Genomic DNA, 10,494 nt, shown 5'->3' on the forward strand with positions numbered 1-10,494 from the left:
GCCCAGCTTGAAGTTATACTGCTTATTGTCCACCATATGCAATAAGATTTCCCATTATTATGCTCACTACGAAATTACTACGTAGGATCACATTCCCGTTTGCTTAAAAATATACCAAGATATTTTAGTTAACTAAAAAAAAAAAAAAAAAAAAAAAAAAAAAGAAAGGCCTTCCAAATCCATGATTTTCTTGTTTCAACGGAGATTGTGAAGATTAAGCTTATATTAGATTAAGAGAACTGAATTAACGTGTTCTAAATGTCTTATTTCTTATTATATCTAATGAATATCTGGTCTTCACTTCATGCAAATTTTGAATGGTTCCAGGTTGAATTAATCAAATGAAGGTGTTTCTTGCTGCCTCTCAGGAAAGATTTCTTATTCTGGAGAGTTAGTCAGAACCTAGGAACGGTACCGCACCGGTTTCAAGCATGCTTGTACACTGTAACGGTATTTCTGTTTTATACACACACACACACACACCCACACACACACGCATACAGGCATATATATATATATATATATATATATATATATATATACATATATATATATATATATATATATATATATATATATATATATATATATATATATATATATATATATAATATATCACTCCCCCTCGCACTGATATCAACCTGTTTAATTTTGCCGGTTCATGAATAATTGTGTTTGATTTTTTGTGATCTTCTTGCTTGGAATGAGTTGTGTATAAATCCATGATCTATTGAAATGAAGTTCACCTCACGTCACAGTTATCACCTAATGATTCACTCCCACAATTGATGACCACCCAAGTGAGCAGCTCCCTCCTGCCTTCCCCCTCACTGCTGAGTCTTACTGTCTGATAATGCCGTCCTCCGACACTGCTTCTCCTATCAATAGCACGTCCTTGAAACTACCGCCCATTGCTAGTACAGAGGCATTCGCCTGGTTTCAGCCTGCGGAGGTCCAGTTTCGCATCAAGAGCAGGACTCAGTCAAGCACCAAAGCAGACTACGTTCTCGCAGCGATCGCCAAGGACACTTTCCCGGAAATCTGCGATTAGCTTTGCCAACAAAGGGACACATCAGTAATGTACAAAGGTCTCAAAACATACCTCATTGAGCAGTATTTGCCATTGCCACCCATCTGTATAGCCAAGCTTTTCAGCTCTTTCAGCAACCATTGGAGGATTCGTAGGCTTTACTCTTCCTCAGGTATATCACCAGTATCGCTCGCTTTCTACCTGCTACAAACGGCTCTCCTCCTGAGGGGAACCAGCTTCTTGTCTTTAGAGTGCGATGCTTACCTGTTGCCTGTAAATGCTTCTATAATCAATGTCGATATTTTGCCAGTAAAGGACCAGATTACCAAAGACAACACCCTTATGGACAGCATCTTTTCCACCACAACTATTAAACATCGACCAAACCGGACGGGTATGCTTTATGGCACAAACAGCCACTCTGTAATGTGGTAAAATGGCTACATAGAGGCCCACCTCCCATCACTAACTCACACCAGACCAACGACCTCTATTGCCATTTACTGGAGTTATGCTAAAATCACTCCAGATTCGGGCCTGCTGCAAAGAAATGTGTGAATGAATGTCAGTGGCCAAAAAACATTTAAGTAGGCCATTGTGATGGTGGCCTGCTCTGTAACTAAGCTTTTCTTTTTACATGACGCAGGTATGAGCATGTGATTTCTGGTAGACACGTTCTCTTCTGGTAAGGCCACTCTCTATGACACAATGTAGTGTGTCTAGATCTAGCAACGTCCGTGATACCCACCTACAGGTATGAGAACCTCATATTATCGTTTGGAAGTTAAAAATATCTCTGGAAGTTTCATGTGGCTGATATAACATTAACAATTAATGGGGCGGATTACCCATCACAATACCAAATACAGGTTGATGTCGGTCACCAATCGCTATTCAAGAAGGACTTTAACTTGTCCACACCTCTTCAACACGACCCCTCTGACCTCCCTCTCCACCAGCTCACCCACGGAGGCCTACCTACACCTCCTCAGGTCATACCCTGCAGTCTTGCAACAGGAACTTTGGCCCATATAAAGCTACCAGAGCTCCCAATGTTTGCCAGATTCAGGCGTCTGGCAGCATATTGTCTGGAAGCTGCTAAAAAATTTTTCACTGAAATGGAAGAGATGGGTTTTTGCAAAAGGCCTAAAGCCCATGGTCATCACCCTTGCACAGTGTCCTGAAAAAGGAAGGCTCCTTACATCCATGTAGGGATTGCAGGCATCTGCATATGCTGCATATGCTGTCAGAACAGGATCACAACCTCTCAAAAACATCGCTGAAATTACCTCCTACTTGCATAAAGCGAAGGTTTTTTCTGAGCTCGATCTCTAAAAGGATATTATCAGTTGCCCATGAACCCAGAAGATATCTCCAAGACAGCCATCACCACCCTCTTCGGTAAATACACCTTCAATTACTCCTTTATTGGCCTTTGCAATGCTTGGGGAACTTTTCAAAACCTCCTGGATGGCATCTTAGGGGACCTCCTCTTCTGAGATGTTACGTGGACGACCTACTTTTGTCTCTTCCTCCAAAGAGAAATAACCTCGTCACCTATGCATAGTGCTCACACACCTTCAACAGAAAGGCCTTGTAGTCCGGTACGACAAGTGTACCTTTGGCACCAACAAATTATCGTTCTTAGGGCACCAAATCACTCCTGAAGGAGTCCTCACCCTCCTTGAGAAGGTCACAGCCTTTCAGAACTTCTCCAATCCCTCGATCATCAAAGCACTACAAAAATTCTTGGGCTTGACCAACTATTATCACGGTTTCCTATCACCCATTGCTGCCACTCATGCTCCACCCCCACCACTCTACGCCTCCCGCAAGGGTCAAGCCAAAAGACCTGAAGTGGGGTCTGCTTAATGAAGCCACCTTCTGCAACGCAAATAATGTCCTATCAATCTCTGCTGCTCTTACGTTTCCCGTGCCACATGTAGTACTTGAGCATGTGGTAGAAAACTGTCCAGCTACTCTACATTCAGCCTCGAATTCTTGAAGGTGAATTTGGCTGACCGTCACTTTCACCACTTCTTGGAAGGTATGCCTTTTGTCATTCGTTAAGACCACATGCCTCTGTGCATGCCTTCACTCGACAGACTGGGACTTGACATATCTCTGCCATGGGTGAATAAAATTGTACCCTTCAACATGTCCCTATAATAATGAATCCCATTGCTGATGCCATGTCAAGAAATGCATTGGCCGCTATTCATATGGGCTTGGATTACAATGCCTTTGTAAAAGGCGAACGAAAAGATCAAGAGTACCAAGCATGTAAGACATATTGCACATCCCTCCATAGGGAAGACTTCCCCCTCCAATGCCACCCTCCTCTTGGACGATCTAATAATGATAAGGGATTTGTGTGAAAAACCTTAATTTTTTGTATATTAGAAAAAATACAAATTAATTACAAATCTGTCTTTTTTTGTCATTTCTATTATTTAATGAGCCTCAAGCCCCTCATAATGTTTTATCTTTTATTGTTTCTCTTAACAGGTAATTGCAGTAATGCCCTACACTCAGTAGGGAGTCAAGAAGATGCGTAATGATTTGACATCTTAGTTGATCGTGAAGAACATCTTCGTTCTGATCCTGCTGTGTTTCAGTAATCTTGGTTCTGGTTGACCTGAAAAGACTAGTTAATGACTTTTCAAACCTCCGCCTAGAAACTGAACAGAGCGAGTTGAGAATTCACGTGTTTTGCTAATAAGTGTTGCTTTCGTAACCTGTTTTATACCATACATTTGTTACCGATTACCAGTTTTATAACAGTGGTCATTTTCACCTGTGAAAAAATGGGGAATGTGGACAATGAATATGATTATTTATTTAAAGTTTGGCACAGTGAACTTAATGATCCCGACAGTGATGAATGGCTAAAGAGTGCATAGAAAAAAAAATTGATAAAGGACAATGAATACCCAAAAGTGCATCAGATGAGAATATGAAATAAGACATTAGATGAATGGAAAATGAAATCAATGTAGGGACAATTCCTGAAAGATAATGAGGAATTAGTCTTAAAGGAAACACGGTATTGGCTACTGACAGAAGAACTTGTCAATGAAAGGAGGATAATGGCAGAACAAGATCAGGCCTTACACCCAACTAAAATACACCAAACTAAAATCTCGTCAAAGTGCACGAAATGTATGGTAAACGGAGAAACCATCAACCATACTACAATAAATGTTCAGCACTTGCTCGGATTCAATATAAGCATCCAATGGAAAACATCAAATACAATGCAGCTACAAATGATGCTAGCATCACCCCTATGCTGTGCTACAAAATAATCTAGCTTGGCTACCGTGGGACTACACTATAAGGAAGGAAAGTGTTATACAAGCACATCGACCAGTCATCACTTCGGTTGAGAAAAAAAAAATTATCACTCATAAATGATGTAGTACAATGGGTCTCAGGAATGAATGATGTGGATTTTACAAGTAGACGTAATCATACCAAAGTTGTTGTACTTCTGGGAGAGAGCTATTGGGTACTTTGACTGCGCAGACAGTAGTACATTGGATCCCTCTCTTTAGTCACGGCACATTTTCCCTTCGCCTACACATACACTGAAGAGTGTACCAACCGTGTGTCACACAATTGTACATAATTATTTTGTATATATTATGCTTGTATCTGCGCTCTTCCCTCGCACTAAAAAGAACCTGAATGATCATGTCTCCGTTTTGCTCTGTAACATTGTTTTTCTCTCGAACATGTCATGTCCTGTTGCCTTGAGGTTTTGTATATAAAGGAGAGTGTTCCTTAATAAACAACTCAGTTGATTGCATCCTGTCGCTCCCACCGCCTTCCACCCCCACCCCCTCGCCCCTTCATCGTTGGTACTATGGAGGACTCAACGGTAGTTGGTGCTGCGGCCGCTCCATTCAAACTTTCATCGTTTGCCAGCGGAGAGGTGTTTGCTTGGTTTCAGCGCGCAGAAGTCCAGTTTCGTATCAGGGGCATGACTCGCTCAACCACCAAAGCGGATCATGTTCTCGCGGCGATACCCGAGGACACCTTCCCAGAAATATCCGACTGGCTTTGTGAACAAGGAGACACCCCAATAGCGTATGACGCCCTCAAAACATACCTTCTGCAGCAGTATTCGCCGTCGCCAGCCGCCCGTATAGCAAAGCTTTTTCAGCTCTCGCAACAACCGTTGGGGGATCAAAGGGCTTCGCTTGCCCTCAGGGAAATGACCAGTATCGCTCGACTTCAACCTGCCGAAGATGGCTCTCCTCGTGAGGTGAACCTACTTCGTGCCCTTTGGATACGCCGTTTACCCGAACCTGTACGCGCTGCCATACCCGATGTCGATAGTTTACCCATAAAGGACTTGATGACCAAAGCCGACGCCCTTATGGACAGCCACTTCAAGACCTCCATCAACGCCTCCACCCCTGACGAAGAGGATGCCTATTTAACGTCAACCGAAGCTGACATGAATGCCGTAGGACATACACGCCTACCCCGTGACGTGCCGAAGCAGCGACAAAGCCGCCCACCACACACCAATCGCTTGGGCCCCAACGAACGACTTCTACAGCCACTTACTACCTCCCATCCGCCGCAGTTTTGCTACTACCACTTCAGATTCGGGGCAACCGCGAAGAAATGTGCCAAGGAGTGTCAGTGGCCAAAAAACGTGTAAGTAGGCCATCGTTTGTGGCGGTGGCCTCCCGTGTTTCTAATCTTTTCTTTTTACAGGATGCAGGAACGGACGTGCGATTCTTGGTAGACACGGGTGCTTGTCGTTCTCTTTTGCCAAGGAAACTCTTCAAGGCACGACGTAGTCTGTCTACATATGCCGACGTCCACTTGGTAGCTGCCAACGGATATGCGATACCCACCTACGGTTACGAGAACCTCACATTATCGTTCGGAAACGGTAAATTCAATTGGAGGTTTCTCGTTGCTGACGTCACAATGCTAATCCTTGGTGCGGATTTCCTCTCTCATTTCCACCTTCTGGTCGATGTCGCCCACCGACGATTGATCAACGCAGACTCGTACTTGTCGACACCTCTTCAACCCGCCCCCTCTAACCTCGCTCTCCACATCAGCGAACCCACAGATGCCTACGCCCACCTCCTCACGTCGTACCCGGAAGTTTTCCGTCCAGAACTTCGCCAAACGCCCACGGTTCCTGCCAAGCACGGTATTTATCACCATATCAAGACGACGGGACCCCCAGTCTTCGCAAAATTCAGACGTCTGGCACCGGAACGATTGGCAGCCGCCAAACAGACGTTCGCCGAAATGGAGGAAATGGGCCTTTGCCAAAAGGCCTCCAGCCCATGGTCGTCACCCTTACACATCGTTCTGAAGAAAGACGGCTCCCTCCGTCCGTGCGGGGATTACAGGCGCCTGAACATGCAAACAGAACCGGATCACTACCCCCTCCCAAACATTGCCGACGTGACCTCCTACCTGCATAAAGCGAAGGTTTTCTCTACGGTCGACCTCCTGAAGGGGTATTATCAGGTGCTTATGAACCCAGAAGACATACCCAAGACCGCCATCACCACTCCGTTTGGTACATACACCTTCAATTACTCTTGTTTTGGCCTTCGTAATGCTGGGGCAACGTTTCAACGTCTCATGGATGTCATCTTAGGTGACCTCCCTTTCTGTGTATGTTATGTGGACGACATACTTGTGTTCTCCTCCTCAAAAGAGGAACACCTCCGTCATCTGCGCATCGTGCTCGACCGCCTGCAACAAAACGGCCTTGTAGTCCGGTACGACAAGTGTACCCTTGGCGCCAACGAAGTGTCGTTCTTAGGGCACCGTATCACTCCTGAAGGAGTCCATCCCCTCCCTGAGAAGGTAGCAGCCGTTCAGAACTTCCCCGCGCCCTCGACCGCCAAAGCTCTGCAGGAATTCTTGGGCATGATCAACTATTATCACCGTTTTCTGCCAGCAATTGCCGCCACTCTTGCTCCCCTCTACGCCTCCCTCAAGGGCAAGCCAAAGGACCTGAAGTGGGGTCCCCTTCAAGAAGCAGCCTTCTGCAATGCAAAGAAGGCCCTATCAACTGCTGCGGCTCTCACTTTTCCTATCCCACACGCCCCTCTCCTTCTCTCCACCGATGCCAGCGACGTCGCTATTGGTGCAGTACTCGAGCAGGTGGTCAAAGGCTCGCCCCGCCCATTGGCCTTCTTCAGCAGAAAACTGTCCAAGGCAGAATCGGGTTATTCTACCTTCGATCGAGAATTGCTGGCAGTGCACTTGGCTGTCCGTCACTTTCGCCATTTCTTAGAAGGTACGCCCTTCGTCATTCGCACAGACCACATGCCTCTGGTGCACGCCTTCACTCGACAGTCTGACGCCTGGTCCGCCCGTCAACGCCGACATCTCTACGCCGTGGCTGAATACAATTGCACCCTTCAATACGTCCCTGGGAAAATGAATCCCGTTGCCGATGCCCTGTCAAGAAACACGTTGACTGCCGTTCAACTGGGATTGGATTACAACGCCCTGGCTGAAGCACAACGACAGGATCCAGAGTATCAAGCTTGTAGGACATCCTGCACGTCCCTCCGTTGGGAAGACTTCCCTCACGAAGACTCCAACAATACCCTCCTCTTTGATGTCAGTACTGGTAGACCGCGACCTTGGATTCCTGCTCCCATGCGCCAGCGGGTGTTTGATTTAATTCACGGGCTTTCACATCGCTCATGCCGTTCTACTGCACAGCTGCTGAAGGCAAAGTTCATTTAGCACAGCATTTTTAAGGATGCTAAGGATTGGGTTCGCGCCTGTACTTCTTGCCAAACTTCCAAAATACATTGACACACGGATTCAGGAGTGGGCACCTTTCCTCAACCATATTGACGTCGACGTTGTAGGCCCCCTACCCACATCACAAGGACATTGTTACCTGTTTACCGTCATCGACCGCTCCACTCGCTGGCCTGAAGCCATTCCCATGGAAACTGCAACGTCCGCCTCATGTACATCTGCCTTACTCTCTGGATGGATTTCAAGATTCGGTATCCCTGTGCATATTACTTCTGACAGGGGAACCACTTTCACTTCTCAATTGTGGACGTCATTAGCGAATCTCCTGGGCATCACCCTACATCAGACAACGGCCTACAACCCCGCTACCAATGGAATGGTTGAGCGTTTTCATTGCACCCTCAAAGCAACTGGTTTACTCAGCTTCCCTGGGTCCTCCTGGGACTAAGGACCACTCCTAAAGACGCCCTCGACGTCTTGGCAGCTGAAATGGTGTATGGCGACCCGTTGGTCGTCCCTGCCGAATTTTTTCCTTCTACAACCTCCTCCGAGGATCTCCAGCGCTTACGTCACGTCGTGGGAAAATTTACTCCGTGCCGCCATACTTACAAGCCCCCAGCGAAGCATCACATACCAACGGACTTGCACTCTGCAACACACGTCTTCCTGCGCAACGACACTAGCAAAACACCACTAACGCCCCCTTACACGGGCCCTTTCCTTGTGATCCGACGCAGTCCGAAAGCATTCCTACTAAACATTCAGGGCAAAGAAGACTGGGTCTCCATTGATCGTCTAAAACCTGCTTATCTTCTGCCAGATGACCCGCCTACAGTTCGCCTCTCTAGATCAAGGCGCCCTATTTAACATGTACAGTATGTCATTTTTAGGGGGGGGAGCCATGTACCAACCGTGTGTCACACAATTGTACATAATTATTTTGTATATATTATGCTTTTATCTGCGCTCTTCCCTCGCACTAAAAAGAACCTGAATGATCATGTCTCCGTTTTGCTCTGTAACATTGTCTGTCTCTCGAACATGTCATGTCCTGATGCTTTGAGGTTTTGTATATAAAGGAGAGTGTTCCTTAATAAACAACTCAGTTGATCGCATCCTGCCTTTGAGTTCACAACCCTCTCTCGGCCGTCACAAGAGTCTGGCCTATCCTTTACATGCTCGCCCCTGTCTTCATACACCGAACAGCACAGATCACCAAACAATTCCTCTTTGCTCAAAGGGTTAACTTCTGTTTTGTAATTGTTCAGTGGCTACTTTCCTCTTGGTAAGGGTAGAAGAGACTCTTTACCTATGGTAAGCCGCTCTTCTAGGAGAAGGAAACTCCAAAATCAAACCATTGTTATTTGGTCTTGTGAAGTGCCTTAGCCTCTGTACCATGGTCTTCCACTGTCTTGGGTTAGAGTTCTCTTGCTTGAGGTTACACTTGGCCCACTATTCTATCTTATTTTTCTACGTTTTTTTTTGTTGTAAAGTTTTTATTGTTTATATATGAAAGATTTACTCTAATGTTACTACTCTTAAAATTTCCTATTTTAATTTTTAATTACTTATCTTGTAGTTTATTTATTTCCTTATTTCCTCTCCTCGCTGGGCTATTTTCTTTGTTGGAGCTTTTACAACTAGGTTTGTAGCTTATCAAGTAATAATAATAATAATAATAATAATAATAATAATAATAATAATAATAACAAAAGGAATCCCGAGAAGGTAGGCGTTGACATAGCCTCAGCATTTGTGCAGAAGAGCGTGCTACTTGAAAAAAGCACATATAATGAGGAGAGTGATGTATTCACAAGGAAGGTAGATGTTTTCTCAGAACCCCACACTATAAACTACCAGTCTTTGGGGACTTTGATTAAAAGAAAAAAAATGCTACCATACCTTTTTTTTTCTTTTTCGCTGAACGCCTTCATAAACTTTTTCTACTTTCAATAATCATTTAGTATTCATCTATATTCTAAAAAATTTAGATAAGCAATATTTTTTTATTCATAAATTCTAAATGATTCTTTTTTTTTTTCTTAATTTTCTTTGTGTGGGAATCTTTGAAGGGTTTACCTCTGATATCAAGTAATCTGATTAGGAGTTATCTGGCATCCTAACATCTAAGGTCATTGACGCCGATCCAAGATAGAGAATTGGCTCGTATTAGCTATTTCAGTTCAATATCATGACTCTTAATAAAACCTATGTTGCAATGCAAAAGTTTCCAAATGGGACATTTTTAGAACTAATACTAGAGTTTCCTTGTATTTTAAGTATATATCACCAAAATAACAGACTTGTGACATCTACATTATTCCCGTAACGTTAAGGGTATGGAGTGGGGCTATTTTACTGGGCTAGAGTATTTCTAATTACCTTGGATTTTATATAATTGGGTAATTGCTTGTATGAAGATATAGGCAACGAGCCTCTTATTGACATCACTGATAGATAAAATCTATTTTATTTTCATAAGCGTAGCCTGTTTTCAATAGTCATGAAAGGATTTAATCAGATTCCTCTGCTTAGAAGAAGAAGAAGAAGAAGAAGAAGAAGAAGAAAAGAGAGAGAGAGAGAGAGAGAGAGAGAGAGAGAGAGAGAGAGAGAGAGAGAGAGAGAGAGAGAGAGAGAGAAAGAGAGCAATAAAGTCCTAGAAAGTCCATACAATAATTACAAAAAATTTAAGTAAT

The sequence above is a fragment of the Palaemon carinicauda genome, chromosome 19, assembly GCF_036898095.1.
Source record: "Palaemon carinicauda isolate YSFRI2023 chromosome 19, ASM3689809v2, whole genome shotgun sequence".
In the NCBI taxonomy this organism is placed as follows: Eukaryota; Metazoa; Arthropoda; class Malacostraca; order Decapoda; family Palaemonidae; genus Palaemon; species Palaemon carinicauda.